The sequence below is a fragment of the Pinus tabuliformis genome, chromosome 3_2 (assembly GCF_031772625.1).
Source record: "Pinus tabuliformis cultivar Carrire ecotype Pingquan chromosome 3_2, CPIR1, whole genome shotgun sequence".
In the NCBI taxonomy this organism is placed as follows: Eukaryota; Viridiplantae; Streptophyta; class Pinopsida; order Pinales; family Pinaceae; genus Pinus; species Pinus tabuliformis.
The window spans coordinates 8,459,241-8,478,503 of NC_142302.1; positions in this window are offsets into that span (position 1 = coordinate 8,459,241).

The following is a 19,263-nucleotide window of genomic DNA, read 5'->3' on the forward strand; positions in this document are numbered from 1 at the left end:
GCACAGTCTCAATGCCCTTCGCAGTTGAAATAAGGTGCGGGACTATAAACAAGTCTGCGGAAGGTCGGCGCGAATAGAACATTCTGTGCAGGGCCATTCGGAGAGCACGATTGCGGCTATGGCAAAGGGGTTGTGCTGCCGTGTGGAAAGGTTGGCAGGTGAGCATTAATGCCACTATTCCTGACAAGAAGTTCCAGTTACGGCAGAGAGGAGCAGGCGATGGGTCATTAAGACAGAAGTTCCAAGATAGATACGAAAAGATCTGCTACCTCGAAAATATTAATGAACTAGAAGTGGAGGGAAGGGATATATTCAAATTTATGCGCTCCTATAACACCCTCTGGACAACACTAGGATATGTGAGATTTGAACCAGTGAAGACTAGCAAACACCCTGCTACTAGGAATCGCATGAGTACCATGGCAAGAACCCGAGCACGGTTCATGGAAGAGCTGCATCCAACCCAGGAGGAGCCAAATGAAGTGGTTGTGGCCCCCAAGGTTCCAAATTCCCCATGCACACCACGGCCTCAGAAAGAAAAGCAGATGATGGGGCCAGTTAGGGTATCATCGAGATTCAGTAAAGTGTCAGTAACCGAAAAGGGCAAAGAAATCACCACCGAACCTGACGAGGATGAAGAAGATTTGCAAGCCCTGATTGCTCAGATTGAAGCACAAGATGAGGAAGAAGATGATGCATTCCAAATACCTTCGTTACTCCCATATGTCTCTCCATGGAATGGGACGACCAAGATACCGAAGGACATGGAAGCTGTGAAGAGTACGCTTCAGACCCCGCTTCTTCCGAATGAGATAGGGTTTGATGGTTTGCCGCTGGGCCGAGTATCGAGTATGAAGTTCAAATATTCGGATCTTGTGGACAACAACAAGTTCCCCCAATTGGCCACAGACAAATTACTACCATGGAAATGGTTACTGGGTGTGGAAAAGGCGGGCTTACTTCATCTGAGGTGGATACCCCACTATCACTGTGCGACCATCACCATTTTTGTGATCCAACAGTTACTCTGTCTGGTACATGATGGGTATCTCTAGTTGGAAGAGCCAATTCCGATCATAGCTAATTTAGTACACTGGATTACTCACCTGCCTATTAAAGGGAATGACCCCACAAACATAGCCGGAACAAGTAGCGATGTGGGTCTTGCAGAAACAATGAAGGCTAAATATAAGCTGGAAAAACGAAAGTGTGGGTATGTAATAGTGAGCATCAAAGACTGAGGGGTGCGAGTCGCCACCCAGCTACTAGCCAGTAAACTCATGAGGAAATTCCATGCAGATGAGGTGCCAACCCCTGTCATTGCACTTGCAGAGCAGTGTGCAGAAGGAGTCCAGTTCAACTGGGCACAGTTCTTATGCGATGAATTTCTGACAAATTGTAAGGAAGCATAGGAAAAAGGTAAGACTTTCCATTATGCATGGTTGCTACTATCAATCCTTCTGGTTGTAGGAGAATTGTCGTAGGGTAGCCAGTTTCCCAACATTGAGCACAACCTACCTGAAGCAGTGCAGTTTACCTCACTCTGGGCTACGAAGGACACCACGAGGGTCTGGGAGATCAAGGTATTTTGGATATTCATGGAAGCGAGTATCCGAACATGGATCGCTTGTAGACCACAGATGTCCCCAACAGTCTACAATGATTTGCAAAGCACAGCCGAGTTCAAAGCAAACATGCACAACCTATATCCGAGCGCAGAAGGATCCAAAGCGAAAATGGGTCAAGCTCCCATTCATTGCAACAGACGATGCAATTTATGAAGTATTGGCAGCATGGCCTCTGAAATGCGCACCTCGAACACGGCCACATTAGAAAGGATGGCAGCATAGCAGCGAAAGAAGGAAATCCAGCTGCGACTCACTAAACTGGCGGAAAGGACACGTCAGGGACAAAAGGCCGCTTCGCTATAGGAGGCGACCCAGGAAGTAATTGCCGAAGAGACCACGGAAGATCAGGAAATGTCCTCGAACCAAAATAGGTAGAAGGAATCAGAGACACAGGAACACACTGACTTTACCACAAAATCGACCCAAGGAAAAAGGTTGTGCAGTAAGGAATTTCCACATGCACGCAAGAAATCCAAAACAGCTAAGACTTTGGAGAAATAATTTCTTGATAGCAGTGAACCAGCGTACAATGTCGCTACCAGCACATTGGAGGAGCTGATGACAGAGCAGACAACTGTGTTGGGGGAGCTCAAAGCACAGCTGCAGGCATTACAGGTGCGACCCTCGAAAGGGATGATACCAAACCTAGCAGATGATACAACAGCAGCCAAGCAGATGGTGCGTAGTCACACAATGAACACTTTAGTGTTGCCAACAGGTGCTGTCTTAACTGAAGCTGAGGGTGACATGCGAAGTTGGGGATTGAATTTGACCGCTCTACCTCGAGAAACCCTCTACAAACTGCAAGATGGAATAACCATTGAACTCCGTGCCAAGGAAGGCCGTGCACTCCAAATCTTAATGGAGCACAAGGAAAATCTGGAGCAGGTCAGTCTACAATGTGATGACTTGGTCGCCCACAACCAGGAAGTGGAACAGGCCATGGCGGCGGCTTGTAGCAAGGTACCAGAGTTGGTTGTCCCAGTAGAACTTCCAATAACAGACAAGATCCATTACATGGCCGCTAGATTCTGTACGGCCCAAGAGGAGGCCACGAAAGCTCAGTGGGAATTAAATTTGAAAATTACGGAGCTAAGACTGAAGGTGCAACCACCCACACCTCAGAAGTTCAAGAGCAGCATCGCGGTGAAATTCAAGCAGGGTTGGAAGTCATAAAGCGCGCAGTCCAAGATTGCTCAGGATTGTTGGATCAATCCCTCCTTACGCTCACATCCCTACAGGATGACCCAATGCTACAGCAGGTAGAAATAGAAGTGCGGGAGTTACAGCAGGTGTATGATAAAGTCCGGGGGACTGTACAAATGGTTGCCATCACACAATGACTAGCCAAAATGAGGGAGGCCCAGGCTCTCAAGGCACAGGTTGACGCGGCTCAGCAGAAGGAAGCAGTGCTTAAAGAACGCATCCAGCCTTGGCTTGATGAGGCATTCACAGTCTCTTCCAACATCGAGGGAAAGTTAGCACACATGCAGGTAGCATCTGAACCCAGGTAAGCAACGGAATCAGATACTGATACATCGGTGGCTCGCGTAGAATGGGTAAAGCAGATGGCGGATGATTTTGTTGCGAGGGTAAGCGAAGCACAGAAGTTTCTAAATGACCTTCGCGCAAAGATTTCCACACCAACTGAGTGACTCAGGATGAGTCACGTTGATTGTGTTGGGGGCCTGTTGGGTAGCGGAGGCCCCGCGTAATGGTTTTGGGACTCAAAGTCCACAATTTTGGGAAAAAGTATGGTAAAGACTCCGCGAAGTGCGCAGAGCATGAATTGTAATGAGTCAAGTCAAAGGGTTTTTTGCCTGAGAATAATGTAAAATAGTAGGAAGTGAGTCGGCCTGCCCATGGTCTGCAGACCATGGGAATGTATAAATAGAGCAAGGCTCTATGGCTAGAAGTCAGCTTTTTTTAAGGTTTGTTTTGGATCTTGATGTTATGGGTTTGTGAAGGCAATATTCTCTGCGTCTGTAAGTCCGAGTCAAGGGTGTTGGTAGATAGATAGAGGCTCTGTAGTTGTGTGCACAGAGACCTGGTAAAGTCGCAACTGTGTGCACAGACCCCTGCAGTTAAGTGCGCAAGGTGGACCTCGTTGTATTGACAGAAGATATTAATAAAGATAAGTAGGTCTGCAGATCTATTATGTTCTGGTTTATGCATCTGTTATATGAGTTTATATATTTTATAATTGCGTGCACTGGGTTTTATTGTTAAATGTTTACTTAAAGACTATAACAAGAAGATCAAATATGTAATAATTTCATTAATAAGAAAGTATACCCGCGCGGATCTACGCGGAAGCCCAATAATAGTACAGAGTGGCGTGACAGAACAGTTCATGACCCCTCCAGACCACATCAAGACATCGCAAGGGTGTGGAAACTTGGTTCCAGCACCCTCCCCTGCTACCTTGGGTGAGACCTCAGTCTGCACTCCATGGGCTGTTGCCGAAAGGGCAGGTAGCTACGGGATTTGTTTGGCTAATAACTCTTCCGAACCTGGGTCAGGGCCCAATAAGCCAACAATCACTAGGGCATTGTTAAGGCAAAACGACATCACATGGTAAGCATAGGAGCCCCACTCAGTCGTGAATGTGGTCTTGTGCTTGTCCTCCTAAGCAATATGCACCTGGTGATATCTTGAAAATCCCTCAGTGAAGGAGTACGCTTCATTTCCAGCAACATTGTCTAAGACCTCATCATTGAACAAAGTAGGGAATGGGTTATGCACGCAGGCATTGTTAAGGCTCCAATAGTCAACACACACTTGAATATCATCTGAATCATTCTTATCCTAAATGATAATGGGACTGACCCACTCAACTTCATTAATAGGGAAAATGAGGTTGGTTTCTAGCATCATGTCGATTTATCTATTTACCTTCTTCTTTACTCTAGGATTCAATTTATATGGCCAATGTTTCACTAGTCTAGCGTTCAACTTCAGAACAATTTTGATTTCTCCCAAATCTCCATCAATCTTCTTGAGTTCCATAAATAATGCATGAAATAGATCTTCATATTGCTTTAGAAGGTCAAAAATCTCTTTGGTAGCATTCTCATCCTAATAATCGCAAATAGAAGAAATCTTAGCTTTCTCCTTAGTGCCAATGTTGTGCTTCCGTAACTTCAATGGCTCTAGATGTAGAGCATTTGTGACAGGCCCATCCTTTATATCTCACTCTCCTTCCGATTCTTTGAAGGCCAAGTGCCTTAGTTCCTCCAAGTCATCGTCATCAGGGTCTCTATTTACCTTCCAGCAAGTGACACCCTCATGGAATCCCAATTCATATATATGATTAAAAATATCTTGGCTAGTATAATCCTCAATAGGAATTCCTGTGGGGAACAAAATCTTCTTGATTACTTTGAGGGCTCCCGCAATCTTTTCATCCTCATTTCCTCCTTTACATACCAAGCCTGTGGAAATGTTCCCAAGGTATGGATAAATTGATGCACCCACAGTGCTTCAGGAATCCCTTCTTTGGTCCACTTGGCCCTGTAATTATGAATGTGTTTTTGTGGATCAGTGTGTCCCTCATACTTAAGAATACTAGTTGAATAGTTCTTTCGCACACCAAAGTGACTCAATAAATCAAACTTGATATATTACCACCCTTGGAGCTGGTTACGATGAGCTCCCCACCACCTCCCTAGTGTTTCTTGAAGGACACCATCTAACAATGGGATATTGTTGGCTTAGTGGGGTCTGAGCCAGGTTTGGAAGTGATTTAGCCAAGCAAATCCTAGTACTACTGGCCTTTCGGCAATAGTCCGCGGAGCACGAACTGAGGTCTCACCCGAAGTAGTGTGGGAGGGTGCTAGAACTAGGTTTCCACACCCTAGGGATGTCTAATATGTGGTGATTGGTATGCGGTCCTACCTTCGTACTTACTGTGCTACGTGCACCTGCGGGCACCCCACGCCCTATGATACTATCTTCGCGCAGTTCTAGTCACAGCGCGACCCGTGTTATTTACCCAAGTTTTCCTTAATTAATCTCCATTAGCCGATTACTTAGATTAAATTCACATATAAGAATTCATACACGTAATTGTCAGTTGCGCGCAGTAAATAACATAGTAAAGTAATGCATAACATCAACATACAGATTCAAGAATAAATGCACAGAATAAACTTCTCTTTATTAGCTTTCAAATCCAAGTACAGAGCCAACTCCGCCTTGCACACTCAGCTGTAGGGGTCCACGCACTCAGCTGTGGACTCTACTCGACCTCTGTGTACTCAGCTGCAGAACCTCTTTCTAATACTATGACCCAATACACTTCAACTTCCCCTATGCTCTAACCATGCCTTTGCATCTATCTATTACTTGCTTGCCAAAAAACTATCTTTACACTTAGAGCCTCACTCTATCTATACAATAACACCACTTTACATTATTTTACAATTCTTAGGGCGAACAACCCTATGACTCATCCTAGACTTTCACGCTCTGTGCCTGCACTTCACGGAGTCTTACAATACAATTGACCAAAACTCGGGCTTTAAACCCCAAAACTTGTTGTGGCGGATCCAATGCCCAACAGGCCCCTAACACAATCATCGTGACTCATCCTGAGTCACTCTGTTGGTGCGTCGATCTTTGCGTGGAGTCCATCCAACTGTGCCTATGCTGCATGAAGGTCCATAGCGCACTGTTATGCTGTCTACAAAATCTTCTCTAGTCCTGCTTCTGAATCATCCACTTTTGACTCGTGTCTCTTCTTTGGTACCAGCTTCTGGTGCTTGTGTTTATAGTCCCACACCCCTATCCAGCTCCTTGGGTCACGAAGACTATGCTTCGGTTGGTTAGTCAAATAGTCAGCCCACCCGTGTAGGGCTTCAGGTGACTGCCATTTACTTTTCCTGGGAAGGGTTCTCCATTAAGTTTGACTAGCTAGACCGCGCCTCTGTCTGTGACCTCTTTTACCACATATGGTCCCAACCAGTGCATTCTGAATTTTCCAGGAAATTTTTCGAACTTGCTATCATACAGCAACACTAAGTCATTTACCTTGAAGGTGCGCAACTTGATATGGTGGTCGTGCTAGGCTTTCTCACGCTACTTTTGTACTTGCTGGTGAAATCCACCCGGAAATCATTCTTCCTCGAGTTCTTCTAATTGTGCAAGCCTTTCTTCTAGAGCTTTGCAATCTGACATGCCTATGAGCACTGCTATTCATAGACCAGGTACGATGTATGCCATTGACATGACTGCTTCCGTACCATAGACCAACCGGAATGGTGTCTGCCCCGTCAATTTATTACACGTTGTCCTGTATGCCCATAACACAATGGGTACACGTAGGTCCCAGTCGTTCCGCTGCGTGTTATATATTTTGGTCAGTGCAGTCTCTAGTGTTTTATTGAATGCTTCGACTGTTCCATTAGCCCGTGGGTGGTATGGTGTACTTTTCTGGTGATAAACCTGGAACTCCTCTATGAGCACACTGATGGTTTCATTCAAGAAATGTGTTCCACGATCGCTCATTAAGATTTCTGGGCAGCCAAATCATGTCAACAAGTTTTCGAACAAAAACTTGGCAGTCGTGGCAACCGTGCAATCCTTGACCGGTTGCGCTTCCGCCCATCATGTCAGGTACTCCCTCGCGGTGATGATGTAGCATGCACCCGTCTTTCCTTGAGGTTTGATTGGGCCCACAAATTCAATTGCCCATTTCTCAAATGGCTGTAGTTTCATTTTGGGATTTAGTGACATCGAATCCTAGTGCATGGTCGACCACCATAACCCTGCGCGAAGAATCTTTTGTGCGGTCGCGTATCCTGCATAGTGCCCTCCTGCAGCACCCCCATGTGCTTCCGTGAGGATCTGACCTCTTTCAAATTCAGGTACATATCTTCGCAATATCTCATCATTGCCCATCTTGTAAAGGTGCCCTGTGATGACAGAAAAGTCTGTCGCATGCACCACCAATTCCTTCTTTTGTTGGATTGAGTACTCCTTCGGCGCAGTCCCTGTTGTTAGAAAATGGATTATATCCTCGAAGTGTCTATCCGCGACGCGTACTACAAAGAGTTGTGCATCAGGTAGTCCCTCCTCCAAATTTGTTGGTTCCTCACCCATCTCAATTTGTGACAAGTGGTCTGGTCATGTGTTTAAGCGTCCCGGCTTGACTATGACCTCAAAATCATATTCTTGAAATAGTAAGAGCCATCTGCATATATGCCCCCCCAAAATAGGCTTGTTCACCAAGTATTTCAACGCAGAATGGTTGGTATACATCTTGAAATTTCCTCTAAGTAAATAGTGTCGGTATTTTTGGAGCGCATACACCATTGCCAACCCTTCGCGTTCGGTGGTAGAGTAGTTCTTTTCTGCTTTGGACAATCTTCGACTCACAAATGCAATTGGGTGATCCACACCCTCTACACCCTCCTGTGTGAGTACGGCTCCCAACGCGATACACGACGCATCAACATGTACATGAAATTCTACATCCCATTTCGGGAAGACCAAGATTGGCGTGGAGGCCAGTTTCCCCTTTAGGACATCCAAACTCTTCATGCAATCATCATTCCAGTAGTATGTCACATCGTTTTTCAATAGTTTTTCCATCGGCGCGGTTATTTGGGCATAACTCTTGATAAATTTCCTATAGTAGCCAGTGTGTCCCAAAGTAGCGCATAACTGTTTGACACTGCGAAGTGCTTCCAGATTTAGAATAATAGCAATCTTCGCAGGGTCCACCATTAGGCCTTGTTTGCAGACCACATGGCCTAGTAGGTTGCCAAAGGGAATGAGGAAGGTGCACTTTTTAAGGTTCAGCGCAATCTGGTGTCGGCGGCAAGTATCCAACATCAACCGTAAGCTCGCTACATGGTGCTTAACTAATCCAAAGACAGTCCAATCGTCCAGATAGACCTCCAAGAACTTGTGGATGTATTTTTTGAATTTTTCCACCACTATGCGTGAGAATATCGCTGGCGCATTCTTTTGTCTAAAGGACATAACAATGTACTGAAAGCAGCCCCATTTTGTTGCAAAGGTTGTTTTGCTCCTATCTTTTAGCATGATCTTAATCTGATGGTACCCTGAGAAGCCATCCATAAATGAGTAAGCTTCCTGACCGCCAACTTTTTCCAATACTTCATCTGTGAATGGTGTCAGGAATGGATCATGAACACAGGCGTCATTGAGCTTCCTAAGGTCCACGCATATTCTTATTTTTCCTTTCTGTTTTTTCTCCTGCACTACCATAGGACTCACCCAATCGGATTCTTCCACTGGTTCAATAATTCTGGATGTGAGCATTTTGTTTAATTCGTCGCGGACCTTTTCTTTATACTTTGGGTTCAAGCGGTAAGGCCACTGCTTAACCAGCTTCACGCCCGGTTTCAGGGTGATCTTCATCATCCCTAAGTCACCAATGATCCCTTTTAAGTCCGTGATTTTGGTCGGGAACAAGTCTTGGTATTCGCGGAGTAACTCAGTGACCTTATCTACCATAGCATCATCCCAATAGTCTCCCAGTGTTACATACTTTGGCTCCACTTTTGTGCTAATGTTTACCTTCTTTTTTTTAGCAACGCGGTGATGTCGGGATCCTCAATTGATGGTCCTTGAACCTCGTGACAGCCTTTGGTTTCTGGAATATCAATATTTTGGGGGTTGTCATCATCCTCCTCCACTTGCACATTATAACATTCTAGGGCACTGCTTAACTGGGTTTCCCATACTGGTTGCAGCATTTCCAATGGCTCCTGTGGTATTTTGAAGATGGCGGCTTTTACTGCTTGCAGCGCATTATCAATAGTATCTGACCACTGGTCTTCAAATGTGAATGTTAACAAGAATCCCTCGCGCAAGACATCCCATTCACCCGTACCATGTCGGAGTTCCGTCTCAGTCCGTAGGCACATCATCCTTCTGCATCTATGCCAGTCCTCAAAATTTCCTTGATGTGTACCCCACCATCGTGCAAGTGTTGCGCGTAGTGCCCATTTCAATGCATCGAACCGCTGTTATTCCGGTACTGTGCTTTCAAATTTGCTCAAGAATTCATCCACCGCTATCAATCCATCATATGTCAGTAGCTCTCGTGCCTCTGTTCTCACACAATGCAGTGATCTAATCATCATGTTGCAATTTAGCGTTCTTACTTCGTGCAACCGATTCTGCCATCGCTCTACTTCTTCGTCTGAATCCGAAGTGTAGGAGCTTTCGTGCTCCACAAGATCCTCCCATCCATAGTTGGATTCACCCAATCCTAGTCTTGTGCAGTTATCTTGTAAATACAATCAAGATTATCGTCATGCACTGGTTCAATGTAGTGCACTCATTCAACTGGGTCCAGTGGGACTACTATGGGTAATGACCTTTTCTCGAAGATCATCTTCTTCTTCAGGTTGATGACTCTGTTCATATCGGTGGCCCAGTCTATTCCTCACAACGCGGGATAGGGATTGTTGTCATTGACAATCTCTATCACTTCAAAATCCATCTGTGTGCTCATGCCTTCAATATCAACTGTTACCCCTTGCAACCTTCCCATGGGAAAAATCTTCTGTTGGTTCGCCATTCGTAATTGAATAGGGGACCACTATAATGCAGGCTTGCTCATAAGTTCCCATGTTTGCTTCGGTAATACATTCGCGTCTGAACCTAGATCTAGGATTACCTGATTGATTTCATATTCCCCAATCTGTGCCATCAACCTCATTTATCTTCTAGTGCGCAATACATGCTTCCCCAATTTTTGGATGACGCGTGGTTCCCCTAACCCCACGCACCTGATGATCAGTTCCTGGAGTCCTTTAAATGCCTTGTTGTCGTGCGGCAATTTCATGCATGTCTCCAGAATGATAGTGAGCATTGAAGGATCCATTCCTGGCTCTGGTTGATCCTTACTACCTAAAGTGGAGGCCTCCGCGAAGCTCTTCTTAGCTTCCATGAATGTCTCCCTTGCACGTTCTAAGTCAAACTTAGGTTCCTTTGCAGGAGCCTTGTGAACCCACGTACTTTCCTCTGGCTGTTTCCCCTTATCCTCTCCTGTGGTCGCACCACTTCTGAGCATCATGTTTACATTCAGGTCTTCTTTGCGCGGTTCATACCTCATCATTTTTATATTTTGAGTTGGGGGAGGCTGGAATACCCCTTTCTCGTGCATCTTTGTGATCAATGTAGGACAATCTATTGTTTCATGATCAAACTAAGCACAATATGTATAAGATATCCTCGTCGGGTTGGTATAGTCATGGGCATAATGCCTTGGTCCTCCGCAATTGTAACAAATTCACTGTCTGCGGCCCCTTCTTGGTCCCACTCCTCCTCGTCCTCAACCTCACCCCTGAAATTCAACGCACACCATCCCTACATCTAGGTCGAGGGCTCGCATTTTAGTCTGCATTCTATACGCTGGGGTCCAATCCATCATTAGCTCGCAACTGCAGGAAGTGCACTCATCGTGGCCTACCGACCTGCAGAAATTACAAAACAATTGTTGGGGTGTCTGTGTATATTTCTATAGCAAATGAAAATTGTCCATCATGTGTTTCCCTCCTATCTGACAGAACGCGCACCATAAACTGGGTGTCGCGCTCGGCCCTGCCTGTGCCTCCGGTCTCAACGGCATTGGCCCTCCTAATGCCAAGTAGTTCGCGAATACTGGACAATGATCCTTGTCATGACCCTGGCCTTTGCATTTAATGGACCATACTTTCTCGCGTGCATGACAAGGATCACTACTTCCGCTTCTGTAGATTCTTCTGCTTCGCGTAGTCCCAAAAATTAATTTATTCGCATAACCTGCTTTTCACATAACAACATCTTCATCCAAGTATTCAAAGATTAATATACTTACCTTGCGGTCCCTTGAGAAAATGTCGCTCTACCTCGCTATAACTGACGGTCGTGTCCACCGCGAACTCAGTGATAAATCCTCCTATTATTCGGTCGAGCCAGTGGTCCACAGCTCGCGCTATCTTATCTTCTGAGGCTTCCAGTCTGCGCACTAATTCTGGAGTCCACACTATCGGTTGGTCGAGCCTACACCTTCCCTGGCTGTCAGCTAACCTCGCAATCCACTCATACAGCTCAGATGGAAAGGATGTAAAGAAAATCTCGTGGATTTCTGTATACACATAGCGATCCAGCCACCTTTTCTCAGATACTTGAAGAGTTCTGTTTTCCTATGTCATGAACGCATGAATCTTCTTATCCAACCACTCTTCAATTTCCTTTTTTGTTGGTTTCGAATGGCACAACATCAAACATCCCTTATGCAGATCCCAGTCCCAGCAACGGAACCATTTGTTGGCTTAGTGGGGCCTGACCCAGGTTTGGAAGTGATTTAGCCAAGCAAATCCTGGTACTACTGGCCCTTTCGGCAATAGTCCACAGAGCGCAGACTGAGGTCTCACCCGAAGTAGTATGGGAGGGTGCTAGAACCAGGTTTCTGCACCCTGGGGATGTCTGATATGTGGTGATTGGTATGCGATCCTACCTTCGCACTTACTGCGCTACGCGCACCTGCGGGTACCCCGCACCCTATGATACTATCTTCACGCAGTTCTAGTCGTAGCACGACCTGTGTTATTTACCCAAGTCTTCCTTAATTAGTCTCCATTAGCCGATTACTTAGATTAAATTCACATATAAGCATTCATACACGTAATTATCAATTGTGCGCAGTAAATAACAGAGTAAAGTAATGCATAACATCAACATACAGATTCAAGAATAGATGCACAGAATAAAATTCTCTTTATTAGCTTTCAAATCCAAGTACAGACCCGACTCTGCCCTGCACACTCAGCTGCAGGGGTCCGCACACTCAACTACGGACTCTACTAGGCCTCTGCACACTCAGCTGCAGAGCCTCTTCCTACTACTATGACCCAATACACTTCAACTTTCCCCTATGCTCTAACCATGCCTTCGCATCTATCTATTACGTGCTTTCCAAAAAAAATATCTTTACACTTAGAGCCTCGCTCTATTTATATAATCCCATGGTCCACAGACCATGGATAGGCCGACACCACTTTATATTATTTTACAATTCTTAGGGTGGACAACCCTATGACTCATCCTAGACTTTCGCGCTCCGCGCCCACACTTCGCAGAGTCTTACAATACAATTAACCAAAACTTAGTCTTTAAGCCCCAAAACCTACTGCGGGGGATACAGGTGTTGTCCTTGATGGCAACTCACTCAGATGATAGTTCACAGTGTAGCCGATTAACATCAAGGGATTACAGATCACACTCCAGATATTGAAGAAAGAGAGTGGTTTAAGAAGTATACACTGGTTCACTTTATCCAAGTAGTGTATACATGCAGGTTAACAGAACAAAAGGAGTGTATACATATACACACAATTTCACAGAAGGAAAAGTGTGTATGGGATGGAAAATCAAAGTTTTGGTCCAAGGTATTGGTTCAAGGTATTTGGTTTGAGGTATTGGTCCGATGTATTTGGTCCAAGGTATTGAGAAAGGCGTAAAACTATATAAGGAGGAGAAGATCATTAGGCCATGTGTGCAAGTAATGAATATCTTACGAAGAGTGAGATCAAACGAAAATATGCATGTTATGGGTTTATGGTGCTGTGCTTGATCTGAACTAAGGATGAACCTTAGAAATTGATGGGGGATGAGATCTAATGATGGATCAAGATCATGAGACCTAAAATGAATTATTATTATATGGTTTGATCATGGATATTCTAGATCTAAATCCTAACGTGTGATTTACATTGTAAATGTTCTGATCTGGATATGACTGAAGACTGTAATAGCTATGATGTTTTAAGTCAGCATTTACAGATCTGTACGTTGGTTCGCTTTGGTAAAAGCGCATATACATGCTGGTTCAGCACATCAAAGTATCGTATACATTATGAAATATGATATTCGAAGTTTAAGTTGGTTATGGTTGTTGATGAAGAATTTTGGGTTCTGCTCTGTGTTCTGGTGACTGTGTTCTGGTGATAGTGTTATGAATGTGCAGATTGATTGATTGTGATTTTCTTTAGTAATGACGGGTTTTCAATGATCGGTTGTATAGCAGTGGTGATTAATTTTGAACTTCAATGTTGTTGATGGGTCCAGTATGAAAATTTGATGAAATGAGGCCTTCATATTGTGGTGTTGTGTTCCAGGAGTATCTAGTCTGAAAATTTATGAAACGTGGTCCCTGGAGGAAGAGAGAAGGTTGTAGCCTTCTGTAGGCTGCCGCCTATGCACTGGTAAACATATCAGCCAATAAAATAGCCAGGAGGTTGGAATTCCCTTCCAATAGCAGATGGAAAACGAGTGAAGGTTGGAGCCTTCTGTAGGTCGGTGCCTACATACTAGTAAACGGATCAACTAGTACAAGAATTAAGGGGTTGTAGCTCCCTTCCAGTAGAAGCTAGAGAACGAGGGAAGGTTGTAGCCTTCTACAGGTGGGTGCCTACATACTAGTATGAGTCTGCACCAGTACAAGATTGTAAACAGGTTTTTCTTATATTAAAAGAAGACAGCAGCAGGTGGTTTTTGTCCTACATTGGGTTTCCACATTAAATCTTGGTGTTCATGTGTGTTTCTTATGTGTGATGTCTTATTATGTTATTACTGCACATGGTTACTATTTATATGGTTAATGAAGTACTGAAGCACTAATTAAAGATCAACATATGATGAATTAACTGAATCATAAGTTTGTTGGATATACACCGGTTGCTTTAAAGACAGTTGAGTGTACATGCGTGTTACCTTCATTGAAGTAGTGTATATGAATATGAGTATGAAATGAAAAAGTTGTTGATTTGATAATACTGATTCACCCCCCCCCCCCCCTCTTAATATTATTTCCAACAATTGGTATCAGAGTCGGTCCTTCATAAGAAGCTTGATCACTTGAAGGGAGATCTTTCAAAATGAACAATCATGAAGGCTTGGGATCTATCAAACCACTAATCTTCAATGGGAACAACTTGGTATATTGGAAAACACGAACTAGAGCGTATCTTCAGTCACTTGGAGCTAATGTTTGGGAAATTGTGGAGAAAGGATATCAATATCCAGCAACAGTGCCCACGGATCCAGCAGAAAGGAAAACATATGAAATCAATGCCAAAGTTGTCAATGTCTTATTGGGAAGTCTATTAGAATCAGAATTCGTCAAAGTCATGCAGCTCAACACAACCAAGGAAATATGGGATAGAATCATTTAGAGCTACAAATGTGACTCTCAGGTAAAACGTGCTAAACTAAAAAATCTCAGAATCCAGTGTGAAACACTCAGGATGCATAGTGATGAAAGCATTTCTAGATATTTCTTGTGAGTAGATGGGATTGTAAATCATATGGTAAATTTGGGTGAAGAGATAAAGAAAGCTTCTTTAGTTGAGAAAATTTTGAGATCTCTGTCTTCTAAATTTGATTCAAAAGTGTCTTCCATAGAAGAAAAACATGATCTTCAAACTATTACAGTGACCCAACTCCATGGAATCTTGACTGCCTTCGAAATGAGAAAAGGAGGTCCATCAGACATGAGAGAAACCGCTTTTAAAGAATCAGCAAAGGGAAAAGAAAAGGAAGAGAACAATGAATCAGGACACATTTCAGAAGAAGAAGATGAGGTAAATTTTGTCAAGAAGCTTCAACGGGGTTCCAGAAGATTCAGAGGTAAGCTACCATTCAAATGCTTTTCTTGTGGTAGAGTTGGTCATTACGCTGCTAAATGCCCTCATGTCAAAGGAAAGATGTATGCAGAAGGTAATAGAAGTTATTATACTCATGATGATAGTGATGGCTTGTCCAATAGTGATGAAGATGATCAAGAAATTAAACTACTCATGGCGTATGAAAATGATGCCTTAGAAAAGGAAGATTTCCTTAAAGAAATCAATCAACTCAAAATCAGTTTGGTAGAAAAGGATACAGTCATAAACACAGTGACACATCAACTCACTGAAAAGGACAAACACAATGAAGTGTTAGAATGTGAAGTAGTAAGTCTAAGAAAAGAACTTGAAAAGACAAAGACTCTAAATCTTAGATTTGCTAAAGGATCAGAAATGTTAGATGAAATCATCAAAGTTCAGCGGTCGCCTATTATAAAGATTGGTCTTGGTTTTCATGAAGGTGAATCTAGCTCACAAGATGAGGTAAGGAACTCCAATAATATGAAATTCTCAACAAGGAGATAAAAGGTCAACCTCATCAACAACTAAGGAAAGAAAGACTTCAAAGAAAAACATTTCCACCCAACTATGGAAGGGATAATTGTTTCTTTTCTCTTACAAATATTGTTGAATGTTTTAAATGTCGTAATTTTGGACATGTTGCAGCTAGATGCAAAAGTAGAATGGTTCAAGACCATCACACAAAAAGGTCATCATTTTCCAGGTACTTTAAGGGATATTGTTTTGCTCATAATATGTTTGGTCACAAAGCTATTGATTGCAATAGAAGGAATATGAAACATGTAAGATGCTATGCGTGTAACAAGTTTGGACATAAAGAAAAGGAATGCAGGAGAAAATTTTGGCCACCATACCAAAAGGAAAAAACATCATCACAATCCAAGGTATTGAAGAAGAAGGAATTGTTATCAGAAAGATGTGGCATAGCTCAATTTACAGACATAACAGACCCAGGGGGAGTTGAAAGTGTAAAATTTCAGTATTCCAATTCTCATACGCAGTTATTATGAAGAGAAGTCGCATATATATGCGAGTTAGAAGATGCGCAGTTGCGTATATGGTGTTTTGAAGAAAAAGCAGTGGAACAGACTCAAGAAAAGGGGTCTGATATGGTTCAGTCAATTATTAATTGTTTATTCTGTTCCGATTGATGATAGTTACAGTCTGTTGTTGATACGTGGAAGTATTTTTGGCCCTCATAAGTTGTTAATAAGTTGGTGAATAACTGGTTGATGAAGATGCCTTGATGATTCTTACTAACGAATGTAATGATCAGATCTGATAGTAAATAGTCGACACAAGTTCAGGGGGGAGCATATGCTTCTAATAATGCATTGTTGGAATTATATTGGAATACATTGGTACATGATGATAATTATATTGTTTGATCCGCATAGTTGTTTGATTTAGGTGACTCTTTTGATGATGGAGATATATAGACTGTTGATCTTAATGCTGCTGACATATGTTGATGGTGTAGATCATGTATGGTGTATGATAGTTTCTAATGACCATCATGGTCTTGTTTAGATCATTGTTCCTTGTTATAAATTTTATGTATATCATTTGATGTAAAGGTCATGAAAAGACCTAATTTGTAACCCCACTATGCATGGGAAGGATGATGTAATAATTGTTATTTCATTCATTTATAAACATTTTGTATATCCCCACTTGGTTGGGAGATTGATATATGTATGAGTCATTGGTGATAGGAAGGTCATACTCACTTAGTTGAGTTATAGAGTCATGTTATTCTTTTGAAAAATATTTTTGCAGACTCTACATGTGCTCAGGGGGAGCATGGATATCATAATGTATATCAACGGGGGAGAATATCTTGGTTTTCTCTTTTCCCTTGATGTCAAAGGGGGAGAATGTGTTGGTGTTGTTGTTGCCATCAAGTCCAAAGGGGGAGATTGTTGGCATTATGATACAGGTGTTGTCCTTGACGGAAACTCACTCAAATGACAGTTCATAGTGTAGCAAGTTAATAGCAAAGGATTACAGATCACACTCCAGAGATTGAAGAAAGAGAGTACTTTAAGAAGTATATGCTGGTTCATTTTGTCCAAGCAGCGTATACATGTGGGTTAATAGAATAAAAGGAGCATATACGTATACACGCACTTTCACAGAATGTAAAGCATGTATGGGATGGAAAATCAAGGTTTTGGTCCGAGGTATTGGTCTGAGGTATTTGACCCAAGGTATTTGGTCTGAGGTATTTGGTCCAAGTGTTTCTGGGAAAATTAGTGTCTTGTCGAACGACTAACCCTCTAGGTTTGGCAGCTACCCTAGAAACAATAGTTTAAAGCAATTCAATTATTTTTCCTATGTGTAACAAATACGATAAAGAAAGTGGAACCAACCTGGAACTTCCGCTTAATCCCTTGCTTGATCTCTCTCTCCTTTTGCAGATCCAGTAACTCCTCCCCATACTTAACACGCTTGGAGAGTACCTACACAAGTACAGCAACAAAGAACTATCAAAGCATCGTGATCTATTACAACATAAACATTATAGAATCAAATATATAATGAAAAAATGAAAGCATTCACAATTACACAATCAATTGGGAAAAATCCTGAAGAACTTTATTAATAATAAGGAGAATTACAACCCAGTTGTCTGATCCAGTGCCATCCTCCCAGCATCAATCCTTTTTCACCTCATGAATTAGCAAGAACACACCAACAAGAATACAATGCTCTCTCCTCAACACTAAAAATAGTAGCACTTACTTGCAATTCACAACCATTCAACCTTCTGATCCCTTAGATGAGAGATCCTTTTGTAGATGTTTGCAAGGGTATGAGTTATTCATGGAGATTGATTAGTGTCATTCCACTTGTTACAATTGGTTCCACAGGAGAGGTGAATTGGAGATTGTTTCCTAATTCCCTTGGTCATCCTTGGGCGAATTCAGAGAGTCAAGTGGCACAAGAGAAGTTTCTAGAAGATTCCATGAGCAACCAACTAACAAACTGTCCCGGAAATTTGTCCATTCTCGCCCATTGCACCCTATAGAAGGCCCAAACAGCATGCATCACACTTTGACATTGTAGCAGTCAGTATGCATCGCACCCTGACAGTGTAGCAGTGGGTATGGTTCAGTTTTGGCACTTTCAAGATGATTTCTGAGATGGAACTTTTGGTGAATGATGCACTCAGATGACTAAGTTCCTTTAGGGTATGAGACAACTCTTTTAGGGCTTGATGAGCCCTAATACATCGACATATAAGTTTGGGGTTGATGTGCCCAAATATGTCTATAACAGTTGCCCCCTAAAGCATGAGGTCGTAAATATTCATGTCAGGTGAAATTCTTTATCATGATGATCCGAAGTTTCGAACTGGATGGTGACCTGCATAAATTACAATACAATACATCATCATAATATGGTTTTTCATGATCTAGCTGAGGGAGGCATTCCCATGCTCAACTTTATAAATTTTCATTTCATGTACATAGATCAGATAGTCGTCTGCAGATACAGACTTGTGATTCTATAGATATAGAGTTGCAATCCATGATTAGGATGACCATCTGTGTAGAGCCTTTGTACATTTTATGTTTTTGTATCTCTAAATATATCACAGCCCGGATGCATGAAACTAGATCTGGGGTCTTCAAAACTCATTCAATCTTCGCTCGATGTACAAGTCAAACCATGTGAAAAGATGTCCTGAAGTCAAACATGGAAAGACATCACCTGATTACCAGCCAATGATGTGAGCTGTTAACAGACGCGAGAGGAATCACCTATAATGATAATGATCCTCAAGGTACTACAGTACATTTCACATGGTGTGAATACATGATCCGATGTCGAACACCACACAAAATCTTTCGGTCGAAGGCCATTGATGTCAACCTATCGCCGGAAGTGAGAAACTTGCCATTGAAGTAAACAAGCTTCAAAGCACTAAAAGGGTGTTTCTAAGTCAACTTCTTGGATAA